Source organism: Nycticebus coucang, chromosome 16 (assembly GCF_027406575.1).
Source record: "Nycticebus coucang isolate mNycCou1 chromosome 16, mNycCou1.pri, whole genome shotgun sequence".
Classification (NCBI taxonomy): Eukaryota; Metazoa; Chordata; class Mammalia; order Primates; family Lorisidae; genus Nycticebus; species Nycticebus coucang.
In genome coordinates, this window is record NC_069795.1 from 76,424,420 (window position 1) to 76,443,913 (window position 19,494).

The following is a 19,494-nucleotide window of genomic DNA, read 5'->3' on the forward strand; positions in this document are numbered from 1 at the left end:
CAGGGGAGATCAGAGCCACTGGGCTTCCTCCCCCATCCTGGTTCCCAGAGCCCCATGCCCACAGCGGCCTCAGAAGGCACAGCCCAGGATGGAAGGAAAGAAATCCCAATGTGACATCACAGAGGCTGAAGGATGTGGGGCTGAGGGTCCTCAGCAGAACTGCCACCCCACTCCCACATGTGCTAGGGACTGAGAGGTCTGGCTCCTGCGAAGCTGACTTTGTTGGAGACCATGTGACCTTAGAGAAATACATAAGGAGAAAGCTGGCCGTTCTCATCACCTTTCAGGCCCAGAGCTGGCAGAAGCTAACAGTGCTCACCGTATCTCCATGTCTTCCTGTTCGTTGTGACACAATTCTGTTTTTCTTTTTCTTTTTCTTTTTTGTTTTGAGAAGAGTCACAGGTCACAGCAACCTCAAATTCTTGGGCTTAAGTGATTCTCTTGCCTCAGCCTCTCAAGTAGATGGGACTACAGGGGCCTGCCACAATGCCCGGCTATTATTATTATCTTTTTTTTTTTTTTTTTTTTTTTTTGAGACCGAGTCTCAAGCTCTCCCCCTGGGTAGAGTGCAGTGGCATCACACAGCTTTCTAGATTCATTTGTAAACTCTGTTGTTACTTAAATGTTAAGAGAGTTATTCTGGAGTAACTATTGAATCTTTCTAATTTTATTTTCTTTTTTTTTTTTTTAGACAGAGCCTCAAGCTGTCACCCTGGGTAGAGTATGCTGGCATCACAGCTCACAGCAACCTCGAATTCCTGGGCTCAAGCAATTCTCTTGCCTCAGCCTCCCAAGTATCTGGGACTACAGGCGCCTGCCACAACGCCCCGCTATTTTTTGGTTGCAGCTGTCATTGTTGTTTAGCAGGCCTGGGCTGGGTTGGAACCTGCCAGGCCCGGTGTATGTGGCCAGAGCCCTAGCCACTGAGCTACAGGTGCTGAGCCAGCCAAGACTACTTTCTTATGATTAATAATATATTTTAAATTCTAGTTTTAAGGTCTACATATTTTCATTTGCATATTTAATATAATTGTCTATATAGAGTACCAAAAATATGTATACACATTTTAATAAAGGAAAAAATTGTATTAAAATTGTAATACTCAAGTCACATTTGACTGTTGCAATTACAAGAGATACTAGAGGCCAGGCATAGCGGGTCACACCTGTAATCTTCGCACTCTGGGAGGCTGAGGCAGGAGGATTGCTTGAGCCCAGAAGTTCGAGGTTGCTGTGAGCTAGGCTAATGCCACAGCACTCTAGCTGAGGCTATGGAGTGAGAGTCTGTCTCAAAACGAGAAAACAAAGAAAGAGAGAGATGGGGCGGCGCCTGTGGCTCAGTGAGCAGGGCGCGGGCCCCATATACCGAGGGTGGCCGGTTCAAACCCAGCCCCGGCCAAACTGCAATAAAAAAAAAAAAAATAGCCGGGCGTTGTGGCGGGTGCCTGTAGTCCCAGTTACTCGGGAGGCTGAGGCAGGAGAATTGCCTAAGCCCAGGAGTTGGAGGTTGCTGTGAGCTGTGTGACGCCACAGCACTCTACCGAGGGCAATAAAGTAAAACTCTGTCTCTACAAAAAAAAAAAAGAGAGAGCGATACAAGATGCAATATGCAAGATAACAGACGTTATTGTATATATTATTACAATTGTTTTTGGAGACAGAGTCTCAAGCTTTCACCCTGGCTAGAGCGCTGTGGCATCATAGCTCACAGCAACCTCCAACTCTTGGACTAAAGCGATCCTCTTGCCTCGGTTTTTCTATTTGTAGTAGAGATGGAATCTCGCTGTTTTTTTTTTTGTTTTTTTTTGCTCAGGCTGGTTACAATCTCGTGAGCTCAAGCACTCCACCCACCTTGACCTCCCAGAGTGCTAGGATTACAGGCATGAGCCACCTCACCAGGCCTATTATTACAATTTTAATACATTTTCCTCCTTTTTAAAAATGTGTATACATTTTTGGGCACCCTTTGTATGAACATTTAAAATATCTACATATTAAAATATATTAAAATTAAATTTCTTACAAGATGTATGTATAATAGGAGGATAGAATCAGTAATTTAGAAGAGAAATAAACCCTGAATAACAGTCTGTTTTCAACATGATGCAATAAAAAGTTATTTGCGCCCTGCCTATTCTGCCCAGTGATGGAGAGTTTTCTTCTCACTTAACCTAAAAGTAGTTTTACTGGGATCTCTTCATATGTGTTTTCACATTTTTTAGAAATTTTAGGACTATCGACAATTATAAGCAAATTAATAGGATAGGAGATTCCTCACTTCTAAAAACATTAAAATGTTGAATATTTGTTATGCTACCTTATATTATGCTGTGTGAAGGATTATTAGCCTGATTAATAGCACAGCTGGCACTATGACCATTTCTTATCTTTAGGCACCTATACTCTCTCTCTCTTTTTTTTTTTTTTTCCAGTATCACTCTGTTGCCCAGGCTAGAGTGCTGTGGTGTCAGTAAACTCCTGGGTTCAGGTGATCCTCTTGTCTCAGCCTCCTAAGTAGTTGGGGACTATAGGCGCCCCCAACAATGCCTGGCTAATTTTTCTTTCTTTCTTTTTTTTTTTTTTTGTAGAGACAGAGTCTCACTTTACCGCCCTCGGTAGAGTGCCATGGCGTCACACGGCTCACAGCAACCTCCAACTCCTGGGCTTACGCGATTCTCTTGCCTCAGCCTCCCGAGTAGCTGGGACTACAGGCACCGCCACAACACCCGGCTATTTTTTTTTTTATTGCAGTTTGGCCGGGGCTGGGTTTGAACCCACCACCCTCGGTATATGGGGCCAGCGCCCTACTCACTGAGCCACAGGCGCTGCCCTAATTTTTCTCCTTTTAGTAGAGATGGAGCCTTGCTCTTGCTCAGGCTGGTCTCAAACTCCGAAGCTCAGGCAATCCACCTGCCTCAGCCTCCCAGAGTGCTAGGATTATAGACCTTAGCCACCGCACCCACCCTGACAAGTCTTTTTCATGTTAAAAATTTTCTAACCATTTCCTTTTTTTAAGATTAAACTAAGTCTCCCCTGTTTATTTGGTCCAATGAAGAATAACGGATAAAATGGGGGAGGAGTAAATTATCACCTTGAACAAGATTAATTTTTAAATGTTTTTATATATATTTGGAATTGTTAAATTGGTTTTGCTCAAACATTTCACCCTTGAGATTCTATTTGAATGTTGATTTCAATAAAGGTTCTTTTTTTCTTTTCCAATAAACGCTCTTAAAATTGCAAAAAAAAAAAAAAATTTTCTAACCAGCCTGAACAACATTGTGAGACCCCCATCTCCACAAAATATATTTTTTAAAAATAGCTGATCGGTGGCGCATGTGGCTCAGTGAGGGTGCCAGCCCCATATACTGAAGGTGGTGAGTTCAAACCCAGCCCTGGCCAAACTGCAACAAAAAAATAGCCGGGCATTGTGGCGGGCATCTGTAGTCCCAGCTACTCGGGAGGCTGAGGCAAGAGAATCACCCTAGCCCAAGAGCTGGAGGTTGCTGTGAACTGTGATGCCACAGTACTCTACCAAGGGTGACAAAGTGAGACTGTGTCTCTAAAAAAATAAAATAAATAAAAATAAAATAAAAAAATAACTGATCATGGGCGGCGCCTGTGGCTCAGTGAGTAGGGCGCCGACTCCATATGCTGAGGGTGGTGGGTTCAAACCCAACCCCGGCCAAACTGCAACAACAACAAAATAGCTGGGTGTTGTGGCGGGCGCCTGTAGTCCCAGCTGATCGGGAGGCTGAGGCAAGAGAATCGCGTAAGCCCAAGAGTTAGAGGTTGCTGTGAGTCGTGTGACGCCACGGTACTCTACCGAGGGCGGTACAGTGAGACTCTGTCTCTACAAAAAATAAAAATAAAAAAAAATAACTGATCATGGTGGGGTCCCTGTAGTCCTAGTTACTCAGGAGGCTGAGGCAGGAGGGTCTTATAAACCCAGGAATTCACAGCTAAGTGAGCTATGATGACACTACTGTACTCCAGCCTGGGCAACAGAATAAGACCTATTTTGTCCCCACCCCCACCCCCCATTAGAGCACAGAGAACAAGTCTATTTGCTGAACAGTAAATAATCATCCCAAAGAGACAAGATGGGAAAGGTGCTGTGACCAGAGAGCCTAGGATACCTGCAGGATAGATACAGTCTCACACAAGAAAAGACAGTCCTCAGCCATTCGGCACCATATGGACAAGCTCGGCCCATGGGCCTGTCACCTCCACAGGTTATTCCCCACAAACACTCCATAGTTAATACAACCATTACTGTCCTCATGCTTTCTCACCACATCTCTGCTTCTTCCTCTGCCATGTCAATGCCCATGAGAGTGCCACTCCCCTGCTCAGCAAACTCCAAAGACCTTCGACCTAATCCTCATCGGTACCTTGCTCCTTGTTTGTGGCCACAGCCTGCAGCATGGGCAAAAAAGCGCCCAAAGTCCTGCACCGTCAGATTCATCTCATCATTCTTGGGGTTCCCTAGGGCCCTGAGCGCCTCAGAATTGGTTGAGTTCTGGCCCAGGGCCCTCATCACGTCCCCACACTGGCTGTACAGGATCTTGCCATCACCTGTTTGGTCAAACAGCCGGAAAGCCTCCTTGAATTCTGCAGTCTGGTCCTCAGTGAAGTCACACGTCTTGGCTCTGCGGGAGCTTTTCCTGTGATCATGGGTTAAAAGACCCTGTCTTTACTTTAAAATGACAAACAAACAGCAACAATAGAGACACATACTTTATAGAACAGACTGGTCAGTGTTCTCCCTGTTCTTTAACGTATTTTCTTCTCAGGGTGCTGGTCAGTAAAGTCTTCATGGAACAATTATGGGGGCTCACACACTTACATAGCTCACTGAAGGTTGAGTCCGCTCTCTTACGTTCTGATGATTTTAGCTACGGGGACAAGGTAGCCTGCCTTGTCATCAGCATGTGGTTTCCCTGCTCCTTCATTTTTGCCTGAAGGTCGCTGCTGGAAGCTACAGAGCAGAGTTTGGGTCTTCTGGGAGAAGTAGCAGAGAAGAACAGCCTGGGAAAGGGCTGCAGGGAACAGGGCCATGCTTACAAGCCTCCTGGAACAAGCTGACATGATCACAAGAGCAGACACCTCATGTACCAAGGGGAGTCATCTTCTAGGACTCTAGGACTGTACAGCCTGGGAACAGATGACTTCAGGAACACAGACTACTGAGCCAGTGTTGACAGAATGAGAACTCATGACATGCAACTAAGGGAAATCTGATCATAAATAGTGCCTCAAAACATTATGGTTTTTTTTTTTTTTTTTTTAGAGACAGAGTCTCATTTTGTTGCCCTTGGTAGAGTGCCGTGGCGTTACAGCTCACAACAACCTCCAGCTCTTGGGCTTAGGCCATTCTCTTGCCTCAGCCTCCCATGTAGCTGGGACTATAGGGGCCTGCCACAAGGTCCGGCTATTTTTTTGTTACAGTTTGGCTAGGGCCGGGTTCGAACCCTCCACCCTTGGTATATGGAGCCGGCGCCCTACTCACTAAGCCACAGGCACTGCTCTCAAAACACTATTGATGCAGTTTTTAATTTTTTATTTTCTGCAGAACATAAAGTCTCTTGTTTTGCTTTTTTGCTCCAAACCCTCAATTTTACTATGACCATGATGGTGACAATAGTTAAATTTCTCTGATTATTGGGTTTTTATTTAAATCTTTCTTTGATTGACATATTGATTCAAAATACATGGAAAGGATGTTCTAATTTTAAAGAGGAAAAATATTTTTTTACCTGGGTCTACCACATCAGAATCCAGTCACATACAAAGGTCCTATATGATATCATTGTGAGTCATACTATGGAAAACTATGAACATATGAAAATATACATAAACTAATTAATTCTCAGGAAAACTGTAAAATGATGCCTTAATAACTAGGATTCAGAAGAGTGTTTTTTTTTCAGGGCAGTCATTATTTAATTTTTAAAATTCTCATTTAAATTTGCAATGCTTTTATTTGATTTTGCAATTAATATCACTTAAAGTAGTAATCAACAGAAGTTAGGAGAAGATAACAATGCTCTCTTAGAAAATACAATAAAAAAACGGTTTCACTGCCAAACTTTTCTCTGCTGATCCCTTACGCACCTCTACAATAGATAGATCTGTTAGGAGAACTTGCAAACCCTGGGTGTTCTATAAAGCATTTTCAAACATATTTTGTACCCATATTGACTTTTATTCAAATGTTTTTAAAAGTATTTAAACTATTCTTTTCTTGCCAATATTTTATGATTTTCAAGAGGTTTTAAGGATTTTGAGAGAACACTTCAGAAATATCTACTATTATTACTAGTCAAGAAAACAAACTTAGGTAGAGGAAAGACTTAACATTTTGTCCTCTATATATCTTAATCATTCTAACAGTAAAAACTCACATGAAACTTTAAGATACAAGATGATATGAGAATCTCAACATGGAAAGCTGTCACTACAACTACAAGCAGGGTAGAAACATGCTTCTACTTTTACCTACATAAGCTGACAGATGTTTAATTTTTTTTTTTTTTTTTGGCTGGGGCCAGATTTGAACTGACAGATGTTTAAAATACTGGGTTAACAAAGATCTTTTAGTAAAGTGACTTAGGCAGGCTTAAACTAGCAAGGATTAAGGATGAATACTTACTAATTAATTGGAAGATCTGAAACATACTTTATATTTCTTTTTTTTTTTTTGTGGTTTTTGGCCGGGGCTAGGTTTGAACACGCCACCTCCGGCATATGGGACTGGCGCCCTACTCCTTGAGCCACAGGTGCCGCCCCATACTTTATATTTCATTTTACAAAATCAGAAATATTTATTGTGAAACAAGATAAGAAGACATGGTGTACCTGTCAGAAAACTACCACTCAGAAATATTTCTCATCCACAAAGCAGGAAAAACATTAAAACATTTAAATTTTACATTGGCGCCAAAGAGGTTAACTGCCCTGCCTTCTTGGATTAGAAAAACTAAAGCTGAGCAATAAGTAGGCGTTTTGCAGGCGTTTGAACATGCCTAAGCCTTTAAATCAGTAAATACTTTCTTTTTTTTTTTTTTTTTATGTAGAGACAGAGTTTCACTTTATGGCCCTCGGTAGAGTGCCGTGGCCTCACACAGCTCACAGTAACCTCCAACTCATGGGCTTAAGCGATTCTCTTGCCTCAGCCTCCCGAGTAGCCAGTAAATACTTTCTAATTTCTAAATATTCTGATTACAAAAATAATACAAACTTATAAACAATTGAAACAGAACAAAATTTAAAAAAGGAAAGTGAAAGGCCCCTGCAAACTCCTCTGGGACCCACCCCTCACCCCCCTCAAGAGAAACCACATTTAACAGTTTGGTACAAATCTTTCCAAATCTTTTGTTCTATACACATACAAAACACACACACCTTGATTTGGCTCATACTATAACATAGTGTTTTGCCAATTACATTTTATATATCTTTGATGTCGTTCCATGTTGGTTAGATGGTATTCTATCATTAAACACCCTTTCAAAAATGGCAAAATTACTTTTAAAAATCCTTCATACAAGTATATGTTTATAATTGTAAAAGAAAATGGACAGAATCCTAAAACACAAAGACAAACATCTAAGAATAATCTCCACATCTTTCCACCAGTGTGGAACAGTTCATTCCTTTTCACACATAACAAATTATGTGATTGGGGAGATTAACTCTCATCTCCACATTTATACAGAATGCTCCATTTGTTAAGCCTATCTGATAAGAGTAAAAAATTCAGATGATTAATTTACTTACACTCAGAAACTAAGTCAGTACACTACACATTGTGATCAATTATATGTGTAACATAATGCTTTTTAGAGTTTTAATTAAACAACAGTAAAGGAAATTGGATAAATAATACAGCTACTACCCCTCCAAAATCCAGAAATCCAAAGCATAGATTGACAGCTAAGACACTGTCATTTATATATTTTTTCTACTTGGCAGTAAATGCTAATAGAATTCAGTGCTGATTACTTAAAGTCGGTTCACATCACACATATAATCAGGGTAATAAGAACATAACATGCCTGCTATGGAGTTAGATCAAGACATAAACATTTTTTGCTTGAAAGTAATGACTGTGTAGCACATGGGACATTTGTCAACGGCTTCAGCACACTGTTTACAAGTGACCAGATGTCCACAAGGAATAAAAGTCACAGCAGTATTTCTATCCACACAGATTTTGCAAAGCTTCTCTTCTTGCAGGCATCTTAGCTGCTCTTCAGTACTAATCTCTTTCTGCAATGAAGTCTGATCCGATTCATCTTGTGTACTGTCTTTCTGAGCACTCACTAGATCTGCAATCAGAATCTCAACTGATTTATAGTTGCTCCCAGATATCTGAATTTTTTCTTCCATTATTTTCTTAATGTCCTTGAAACTGAATCCTATTTGTATAGCTTCTTGTATCATAGGATTTTGGAAGATGGTATCATCAATTCTTTTAGTTAGTGATGGTGTTTTTCAGCAGTTGTTGCCAGACTCCTCAAGAGAATGGGTTAAATGAATATTGTTTATATATTCTTGTCCTTTCTCTTCTAACAGATATTTACACCCTGGATACCACTTAGCATGTTGTTCGTAAGGGTCTTCACTGGGCTTCCAATCAGTTAGCCCTCCCCCACAGTGAAAGCACTTTACTTTATCACCTTCTCCTAAAGCACAAAATCCAGCTCTTGCAAGCTGCTCCTTGTTAATTGAATATATCCACGTCCAAAAGCAATGATCCGTGCTTCATAATCTGCCATGATGGGTTTCTTGGAAGGTTTGTTGAATTTGGGCAATTCCTATCAGAACTCACAACATCAGATTCACTTCTAGTATTAATGTTTTGGCCCAAAACAAAGAAGCAGTTAGGAAAGTGTCGCCTGTGTTCTGACCAGGCGTGATAGCAATGTTTCCAATTTTTCAGTTTTCCACCACAACAAAAGCACTGCACTTGATCATCAATACCTGTGTAGTGGAGTCCAGCACTAGCTAACTCTCTTGGGGTTAAGTGGGCATAGTCTGGCCAATTCTGGAATGACTTTAATCTAGCTTCTTCACTACACATGGCAGGATTCCTTGGGCAAATCCTGGCTGGGTGTCTGATATATCTACAACCTGTCCAGTTCTCAGAAGATAGTCTGCATGAGTCTCAGATGGCCTGTCTAAAGCAAAATGATTTCTGTTTCCCAGATAGTTTTCAACTTTGTACTGACCATTCTGGACACCAGGATTTGTAGGTTGCATGGCACTATTTTCAAAATAAAAACCGTTGATAAATCTGCAATTTGGGGGTACTTTCCGTGTGTCTTCCAACTCCTGAGTCTCCAGATGGCCATCTATCTACTGCTGCATGACAACTAAAGCACCACACGGTATCTCCTACACCAGTATAAAGAAAACCTGCTTGTGCCAGTGTTGATGCCGAAACAGGACTACTTGGAAAATAAGCAAAAGTTGTTTTGTTTTGTTTTTTGTAGAGACAGAGTCTCACTTTATGGCCCTTGGTAGAGTGCCATGGCATCACACAGCTCACAGCAACCTCCAACTCCTGGGCTTAAGCGATTCTCTTGCCTCAGCCTCCAGAATAGCTGGGACTACCGGTGCCCACCACAACGCCCGGCTATTTTTTGGTTGCAGTTCAGCCGGGGCCGGGTTTGAACCTGCCACCCTCGGTATATGGGGCCGGCACCTTACCAACTGAGCCACAGGCGCTGCCCAACAAAAGTTTTTAATGTATTAAACTCTTCTACAAATTCTTCATCCTTATTGATGACTGCAGGTATACAAGTTTTAAATCCTTCGAAACTGTTAAAAGTCATCTTCTCTTGTAAATAGAAGATGTTCTCAAAGTTCGTCCATTTTTTCTGCTCTTGTCAATTCACAGTGGTATTAACATATATATACTGGAAGAACTGAGTTACATCTGCATCCAAAGATTTTTGGAACATAGTCTCCATGACTTTTGATTATCACTTCCCAGATATCTTCTCTGAGGTGATGAGTTTTACTTCTCAGGTCAGTCAAAATAGAAGTGTAGGCTGGGTGCCTGTGACTCAAGCGGCTAAGGCGCCAGCCACATACACCTGAACTGGCGGGTTCGAATCCAGCCTTGACCGCCAAACAACAATGACGGCTGCAACCAAAAAGTAGCCAGGCCTTGTGGTGGGCGCCTGTAGTCCCAGCTACTTGGGAGGCTGAGGCAGGAGAATCGCTTGAGCCCAGGAATTGGAGATTGCTGTGAGCTGCGAGGCCATAGCACTCTACCCAGGATGACAGCTTGAGGCTCACTTCGGCCCCGGCATCCCTCGATTAGAGCCGCGCGGGTTCGGAACGCCGCCAATGTCCCGCCACTTCTCTGAGCCGGAAGTGGACAGCAAGAGGAAACGGAGCCTTTTTGGCCCCGCATCCCCCCGCCCCAGCTGGAAACCTGAACCCGACCCAGCGGGCGCACATGCGCAATCCAGAAGAGTGTTTTTATAAAAATTTAAGCATGGCAAAATTACAATTGCCCTATAATCATTGTATAAAACACTTAAGCTATATTTTGTGGAGAGCTTCCACTAATACCCTCCATTATTGGTATCTATGATAAATCTATAAAAATATTACATATATTTAAAAATAGGTGGCTAGTCAGATATACCATGTATCTTTATTGGGTTCTTTTACTTATCAGGGAAATGTAATTATTTTCGAAGTTCCATAAGAACTAGTCCTCTTGGGCGGTGCCTGTGGCCCCATATACTGAGGGTGGCGAGTTAAAACCTGGCCCGGGCCAAACTGCAACAAAAAAATAGCCGGGCGTTGTGGCGGGCGCCTGTAGTCCCAGCTGCTGGGGAGGCTGAGGCAAGAGAATCGCGTAAGTCCAAGAGTTAGAGGTTGCTGTGAGCCGTGTGACACCACGGCACTCTACCCGAGGGCGGTACAGTGAGACTCTGTCTCTACAAAAAAAAAAAAAAAGAAAGAAAGAACTAGTCCTTTCTATTAGTTGAGTAAGTCAAATTTGTCATCATGACCATGTTCCGAATGTGACTTTTTTTTTTTTTTTTTTGAGACAGAATCTCACGTTGCCTTCGGTAGAATGCTGTGGCATCACAGCTCACAGCAACCTCAAACTCTTAGGCTTAAGCAATTATCTTGCCTCAGCCTCCCAAGTAGCTGGGATTACAGGTGCCTGCCACATCCCCAGCTATTTCTGGGGTGCAATTGTCATGTTTAGAAGGCCCAGGGCTGGGCTCGAACCCACCAGCTTCATTGTATGTGGCTGGAGCCCTACTCACTGGGCTACAGGTGCTGAGCCTCCAAATGTGACTTTTAAAAATTAATTTCATAGGGGCCGGGCACAGTGGCTCACATCTATAATTTTAGCACTCTCAGAAGCCGAGGTGGGTGTATTGTTTGAACTCATTAGTTCAAAACCAGCCTCAGCCAGAGTGAGACCCCTCCTATCTAAAAATAGCTGGGCACTGTGGTGGGTGCCTGTAGTCCCAGCTACATGGGAGGCTGAGGCAAGAGAATCCCTTAAGTCCAAGAGTTTGAGGTTGCTGTGAGCTATGATGCCACAGCACTCTACCAAGGGTGACAAAGTGAAACTCTGTCTGGAAAAAGAAAAAGAAAGAAAAGAAGGTCTTTGGGTGTTTATCAAAACCATTTCTTGCACCTGTGTAAATAAAACAACTCCTATAAACTCACGCACACAATTCAAAAGCCTAGCTCTGAGATGGCTACCACCAAAACCTGGTCACTCTGAGGTTTCATTTGGAAATCCCTGCTGATGGAGGAAGCAGGTTTAAAGGACCAGTATCGATGTCTATAAAACGCTGGTAATCGTCACCGTATATCTTGTAAAAATTAAGCCTATGCCTAATTTCCACTACCTATAAGAAATGTGGGAGATAATCAATTGGGAAACACCTTTAATTAATGGTATTGACCAAAAAAGACCCCACAACATAATCAGGACAAAACTTTAAAGATTAACTCAGTCAAAAAGAGATACTGAAAAAAAAAAAAAAAAAAAAGCCTGGTCTGGGACTTTTCATGTGTGCTAATTTACTAGCTGCTTCTGAGCCATGATTGGTGTACTTGATAACATCTCATAGATTTTTTTTTTTTTTTTTTTTTTTTTGTAGAGACAGAGTCTCACTGTACCGCCCTTGGTAGAGTGCCGTGGCGTCACCCGGCTCACAGCAACCTCTAACTCCTGGGCTTACGCGATTCTCTTGCCTCAGCCTCCCGAGTAGCTGGGACTACAGGCGCCTGCCACAACGCCCGGCTATTTTTTTGTTGCAGTTTGGCCGGGGCTGGGCTTGAACCCGCCACCCTCGGCATATGGGGCCGGCGCCCTACCCGCTGAGCCACAGGTGCCGCCCAACATCTCATAGATTTTAACCAGATCAAGATTTCTCCTAGGTATTCATCAAGCTGACTCACCCCCTATCATTCAGAGGTCCAATTGTCTTTTCTTTGACCTCTCTCTCTCTAGTTTTTCATTTGTTTCCTTCCTTCTCTTCTTCCTATCAATGTCTTTTGTTTTTCTCCCTTGCTAGAGTGCAGTGGCACAGTCATAACATACTGCAACTGCCAACCTCCTGGGCTTAAGCTATCTTCTTGCCTCTGCCTCCCCAGTAGCTGGGACTATAGCTACACACCACCAGGCTTGTGATAAAGTCTTTGGATTGAAGTCATCTATTATCCTTGCAGTAAGTTTAAACAAAAATAATTTTTTAGACAGTCTCAGTGCCATGGCATCAGCCTAGCTCAAAGCAACCTCAAACTCTTGGGTTCTAGTGATCTTCCTGCTATAGCCTCCCAAGTAGCTGGGACTGTAAATGCCTGCCACAGTGCTAGGCTAAATGTTTCTGTTTTTAGTAGAGATGGGGTTTTGCTTTTGCTCAGGCTGATCTTGAACTCCTGAGTTCAAGTGATCCTCCTACCTTGTCTTCCCAGAGTGCTAGGATTATAGGTGTGAGCCACCATGCCCAGCCTTAACTCCCAAATTATTAGCCCTGATCTCTCCCCTGAACTCCAGATTCACACTTTCATGCTGTGCAGATGACATTAGACCTACACTTGGTGCCTAATAGACATCTCACATTTAACCTTTCCAGAGCCAATCCCTGGACTGCTTCCTCCAAAACCTTTCTTCTCCAAAGGTGCTCTTTATTTCAGTAATTAGGACCATTCTTCATTCTATTGTTCAGATCAAAACCTTGGAGTCATCTCACTACTGTCTTTAGTTTATATCCCATACTTAGTTAATCAGCTCTACCTTCAAAATAGAATCTCACCAGGCCAAGCCCCACCCTCTCTTGTGTGGATACTGCAATAGCCTCCTATATTGCGCAGCCTCCTAACTGACCTGTTTGTCTTCTGCCCTTGGCTCTCAGGAGACTCTGCTCTAATTAGTAGCCAGTATTCTGGTGTTTGTTTGTTTGTTTGTTTGTTTGTTTGTTTTGAGGCAGAGTCTCACTCTGCCCTTAGTAGAGTGCTATAGCGTCAACCTCAATTTCTTCGGCTCAAGTGATTTTCTTGCCTCAGCCTCCCAAGTAGCTGGGACTACAGGTGCCCACCATAACATCCAGTTATTTTTATAGACAGGGTGTTGCTCCTGCTCAGGCTAAGCTCAGGCAATCCACCCGCCTAGGTCTCCCAGAGTGCTAGGATTACAGGTGTGAACCACAGTGCCAGGCCTCAGCCAGTATTCTGTTTTTAAAGCTTAGATTGCAGAACCTGGCATCGTGGCTCACATCTGTAATCCTAGCATTCTGAAAGGTCCAGGAGGGAGGATCCCTTGAGCTTAGGAGCTCCAGATCAACTTGAGCAAGAGCAAAACCCCAACACTACTAAAAATAGAAAAAATTAGCTGAGTGCCTGTAGATATAGCTACTCCAGAGGCTGAGGCAGGAAGATTGCTTAAACCCAGGAATTTGAGATTTCTGTGAGCTAGGCAGATGCCACAGCACTGTAGCATGGGCAACAGAGACTCTTTCTCCATAAATATATTAATTAATTAATTAATAAAACTTAGATTGTAGCCTCAGCTCAGACCCTTCCAATTGCTTTCTGTCTCCCTCAGAGTAGCATCCAAAGTCCTTACCATGGCCTTCAAGGCCCTACTTGATCTGGCCCCACTAATTTTCTGACCTTATCTCCTAACATTCAGCCCTTTCTCACTCCATCCCAGCCAGGCACCTTGGTCTCCTTGCTGGTTCTAAAGTACATCTGGTATAGAACACTTCTTTGCTGTTCCCTTTTCCTGGAATTCTCCACCACAAATATTCATAGAGCTTGCTACTTACTTCATTGAATTCTTCTTCTTTTTTTTTTGAGACAGAGCCTCAAGCTGCTGCCCTGGGTAGAGTGCTGTGGCATCACAGCTCACAGCAACCTCCAACTCCTGGGCTCAAGCGAGTCTCTTGCCTCTGCCTCCCAAGCAGCTGGGACTACAGGCGCCCACCACAATGCTCGGCTATTTTTTTTGTTGTTGTTGCAGCCGTCATTGTTGTTCGGTGGGCCCGAACCTGCCAGCTCAGGTGTATGTGGCTGGCACCTGAGCCGCTTGAGCCACAGGTGCCGAGACTTTTTTTTTTTTGAGACAGAGCCTCAAGCTGTTACCCTGGGTAGAGTGCCATGGCATCACAGCTCACAGCAACCTCCAACTCCTGGGCTCAAGCAATTCCCCCTGCCTCCACTTCCCAAGTAGCTGGGACTACAGGCGCCCGCCACAACGCCCAGCTATTTTTTGGTTGCAGCCGTCATTGTTGTTTGGTGGGCGTGGGCTGGATTCGAACCCACCAGCTTAGGTGTATGTGGCTGGCACCTTAGCCGCTTGAGCCACAGGCACCAAGCCCATTGAATTCTTCTTCAAGTGGTACTTTCTGTCATTTTGGCATATATGTGCACAAATGTGCACACACACACATACACACATACACCGTACTCAGGCAAGCACACTTGCAGAAACTTGGTATGTTTTGCTCATACTAATTTCCCAGAACTTAGAACAGTAACTGGCATATTGAATGGAAGAATGAATGAATATACCTTTTCTTAGCCAAGCTCTATTAATAGATGCCCTGGGTAGAGTGCTGTAGTGTCATAGCTCATAGCAACCAAACCCTTGGGCTCAAATGATTCTCTTGCTTCATCCTCCTGGGTACCTGAGACCACAGGTGCCTGCCACAACACCTAGCTAATTTTTTCTATTTTTAATAGAGATGGGGGTCTCACTCTTTTTCAGGCTGGTCTCAAACCCCTGAGCTCAAGCAGTCCACCCACCTAGGCCTCTCAGAGTGCTAGGATTACAGGCATGAGCCACTGTGCCCAGCCAATAAGAAATTTTTTTAAAGCAAGAGAATGGTCTTTAAATATCAAATAATTAAGGAGGCCTGGGGAAAACTGATGAGGCCCAGGGGGATTTTTTTTTGTTTTCTTTTTGAGACAGAGTCTCATTCTGTCACCCTGGGTGTCATCTTAGCTCACAGCAACATCAAACTCTCTGGCTCCAGTGATCCTCTTGTCTCAGCCATCGCAGTAGCTGGGACTACAGATGCCCACCACAACACCCAGCTAGTTTTTCTATTTTTTTTTTTTTTTTTTTTTGTAGAGACAGAGTCTCACTTTATCGCCCTTGGTAGAGTGCTGTGGCATCATACAGCTCACAGCAACCTCCAACTCCTGGGCTTAAGCGATTCTCTTGCCTCAGCCTCCCGAATAGCTGGGACTATAGGCGCCCGCCACAACGCCTGGCTATTTTTTGGTTGCAGTTCAACAGGGGCCAGGTTTGAATCCGCCACCCTTGGTATATGGGGCCGGCGCCTTACCGACTGAGCCACAGGCGCCGTGCTAGTTTTTCTATTTTTAGTAGAGACTGGTTTCACTCTTCTCAAGCTGGTCTCCAACTCCTGAACTCAAGGAATCCACCTGCCTCGGCCTCCAAGAGTGCTTGGATTATAGGCATTTTTTTTTTTTTTGAGACAGAGCCTCAAGCTGTCGCCCTGGGTAGAGTGCTGTAGCATCACAGCTCACAGCAACCTCCAACTCCTGGGCTCAATTGATTCTCCTGCCTCAGCCTCCCAAGTAGCTGGGACTACAGGCACCCGCCACATCACCCAGTTATTATGTTTTGGTTGCAGCCATCATTGTTGTTTGGAGGGCCCAGGCTGGATTTGAACCCGCCAGCTCAGGTGTATGTGGCTGGCGCCCTAGCTGCTTGAGCCACATGCGCCGAGCCAAAACCCAGTTTTTTAATTTTTTTATTTTTCAAAAGTGACCCTTATACTAAGGAAGCCTAAACTGAAGTGACAGGTGTCACATTGTGTTATCATATAATTTTGTTGGAAAAATTAGGCCAAATAAAATGAAATGAAAAGAATTTTTTGGCCAAGTGCGGTGATTCACGCCTATAATCCTTGCACGTGGGAAGGTAGGGGCGAGTAGATTGCTTGACCTCAGGACTTGAAGACTAGCCCAAGCCAGAGTGAGACTCCATCTCTACTAAAAATAGAAAAATCAGCTCAGTGTTGTGGTGGACACCTGGAGTACCGGGTATAGTGGTCCTCAACTAGAGGAAGAGGCAGGAGGGTCGCCTGAGCCCAGAAGAGATGAGGTTGCTGCCAACAGAATGACTGTCACACACACAAAAATCAAACACAAACCTTGAAAAGCTTCTTTTCTTTTTATACAGTCTTACTTGGTTGCCCTCGGTAGAGTACTGTGGCATCACAGCTCACAGCAACCTCAAACTCTTGGGCTTAAGTGATTCTCTTGCCTCAGCCTGCCAAGTAGCTGGGACTACAGGCGCCCGCCACAACGCCAGGCTATTTTTAGAGATAAGGTCTAGCTCTGGCTCAGGCTGGTCTCAAATCCATGAGCTCAGGCAATCCACCCGCCTCAGCCTCTCAGAGTGCTAGGATTATAGGTGTGAGCCACTTCACTTGACCCTTAAAAAAAAGATTTTCCTCAGAAAAGTAATTAACCTCGAAAAATACTATACATAGAATAATGAATAATTAAGGTTTTAAATGACAACAGCAAATATCCCAGACCTAAACATCAGTTACTATTTCAATTATTACACTAAGATTTTGTTTTTAATTTGCGATCTGGTTTTAAGACTTCAAATTGTCTCAGACCTATTTGTAGCATGTTACTGTAATTTAATGGAAGGACAGAGTAACTGAGCTAGAAGGGATATTGAAGATACCCTGATTCAATGCTTGTATTTTATTATGGTTCTCCTGAGATTCAAAGAGTTTGAGAGAGTTGTTCAATATCACACAATAGTGGGACAAAACTTGGACTCTAAATCCCTTGAATCTTAGGTAAATATACTATAATTGTAAATTAAGATGGCAATATTTTGTTTAAAAAAATACTTCTGGGATGGGCACGGTGGCTCACAACTGTAATCCTAGCACTCTGGGAGGCTAAGGCAGGTGGATTGCTTGAGCTCAGGAGTTCAAGACCAGCCTGAGCAAGAGTAGGACTCCCCTCCCCATTTCTACTACAAATAGAAAAACTAGGTGGGTGTTATGGCAGGCACCTGTAGTCCCAGCTGCTTGGGAGGCTGAGGCAAGAGGATGGCTTGAGCCCAGGAGTTTGAGGTTGCTGTGAGCTATGAAGCCACGGCACTCTACCGAGAACAACAAATCTTTGTCTCAAAAGAAAAAGAAAAATTAGCCAGTCATTGTGAGGCACCTGTAGTCCCAGCTACCGGCCAGGCTAAAGCAGGAGGACCACTTGAGCCCAGGAGTTTGAGATTGCTGTGAGCTATGATGCCATAGCACTCTATGTAGGGCATCAAAGGGAGACTCTATCTCAAAACTAAATAGTCTGGGCTTGGTGGCTCATGTCTGTAATCCTAGCATTCTGGGAGGCTGAGGTGGATTGCCTGAACTCAGGAGTTCCAGACCAGGCTGAGCAAGATCGAGACCCCATTTCTAGAAATAGCCAGGTGTGGTGGGCGCCTGTAATCCCAGCTACTTGGGAGGCTGACGCAAGAAGATCACTTGACACAGCGAATTTGATGTTGCTGTGATCTAAGATGAAACCACGGCACTCTACCCAGGGCAATAGAGTGAGACTCTGTCTCAAAAAAAAGAATTTGTTCTTCCTGGTTCTAAAAATCAGTGTCGGATAGTTAGCAGTCCCCAACTGCCAAGAGTTGGCTGACCCCAGTCATCTTCTCCTGAGAAGACTTAGCTAAGATGGGCTGGCCTTGGGTTAGGGCCTTCCCCAGGTCTAGTCCATGGCCATGCATATAAAAGAGGCCCCTTAGGGATTTGGTGTGGGGTAGAAGCACCCATCAGAGCTAAAGCCCTACCTCTGGCCCACACGCTGCTGTTTTTCCTCCCCCACCTGCTGCCCCATGTGGGTGGTGTACAGCTCCCCCCAGGTCTCCCATTCTCTGCTGCCCAACTGGGGAAGCATAGGTCCCAGCCCAGCTGCTGACCCCTTCGGACTCTTTCCTGCTCTTCAAGCCTCCTCACCTCCCTTCCCCACTCCTTACTCTGTCCTGAAGAAGTTTCTGAGAACGACTTCATTCCCTGTTATCATCTCTGAGAAAGTCTAAAGTTCAGGACTTTGGGCAATTAAGCTCAAGGCCTCTCAGCCAGCCAGAGGTGAATAAACCAGGGAACATTCCTAGAGAAATGGTTTTAGGAAGCTGAGTCAGTGTGTCTTTGCCAGGGTGGGACCAAGGCCATTGGCCCTCTGGGGGTCATTGCCCTTGCCTTCCATTTCCTGCCCATCCCTGCACCTTAGAAGGTCATTGGACCCCTGAGACTCCTGAATCACTACCCTGCCTAGCCGAAGAACAGGACTTTAGGAGGAGAGCAAAAAGAGAGGACTGTGCCCTACCCTTGGGAGATACTTCGAGGCGCTTGGTAACAGGAGTAGAGAATCCTCTTTGCAATTGCCAGCAATTGCTTCCTCTGCTGTTATCTACTCACCAGCCCAGCACCTCCTCTGCCTTCCTAGAAGTGACTCTTTCAACCCTCTCATGAGCCCTTTTCTCACTGTCTCGAATCTTCACCGGAACCTCAGCACCCCCCCCTCCCATATCTCTTCTGCCTCTCTCCACAGCCCCATGGCTCTCTGTCTAACCTGGTTTCTTAACCTCTCTGAACCTCAGTTTTTTAAATATCTAAAATGGGAATAAGAATAGTACTACCATGTAAGAGTGATTGTAAGATTTTATTGTTTTTTTGAGACAGAGTCTTACTCTGTCCCTGGTGTTAGAATGCCAGGGCCTTAGTCTGGCCCACAGTAACCTCAAACTTTAGGCTCCAGCAGTCCTTCTCCCTCAGCCTCCCTAGTAGCTAGGACTACAGGCGCCCACCACAACCCACAGCTAATTTTTCTATTTTTAGTAGAGATGGGGTCTTGCTCTTGCTCAAAATTGCTCTCAAAGTGCTGAGCTCAAGAGATTCTCCTGCCTTGGCTTCCTAGAGTGCTAGCATTGCAGGA

The 19,494-nt window shown here is 44.1% G+C and overlaps 2 pseudogenes; both read right to left on the reverse strand.

Annotated features, from left to right (window-relative positions):
- Positions 1 to 4,223: 4,223 nt before the first annotated feature.
- Positions 4,224 to 5,061, reverse strand: LOC128567464 (myosin light polypeptide 6-like; annotated as a pseudogene).
- Positions 5,062 to 8,076: 3,015 nt separating this feature from the next.
- On the reverse strand, positions 8,077 to 9,842 carry LOC128567831 (E3 ubiquitin-protein ligase XIAP-like; annotated as a pseudogene).
- Between the last annotated feature and the right edge of the window lie 9,652 nt (positions 9,843 to 19,494).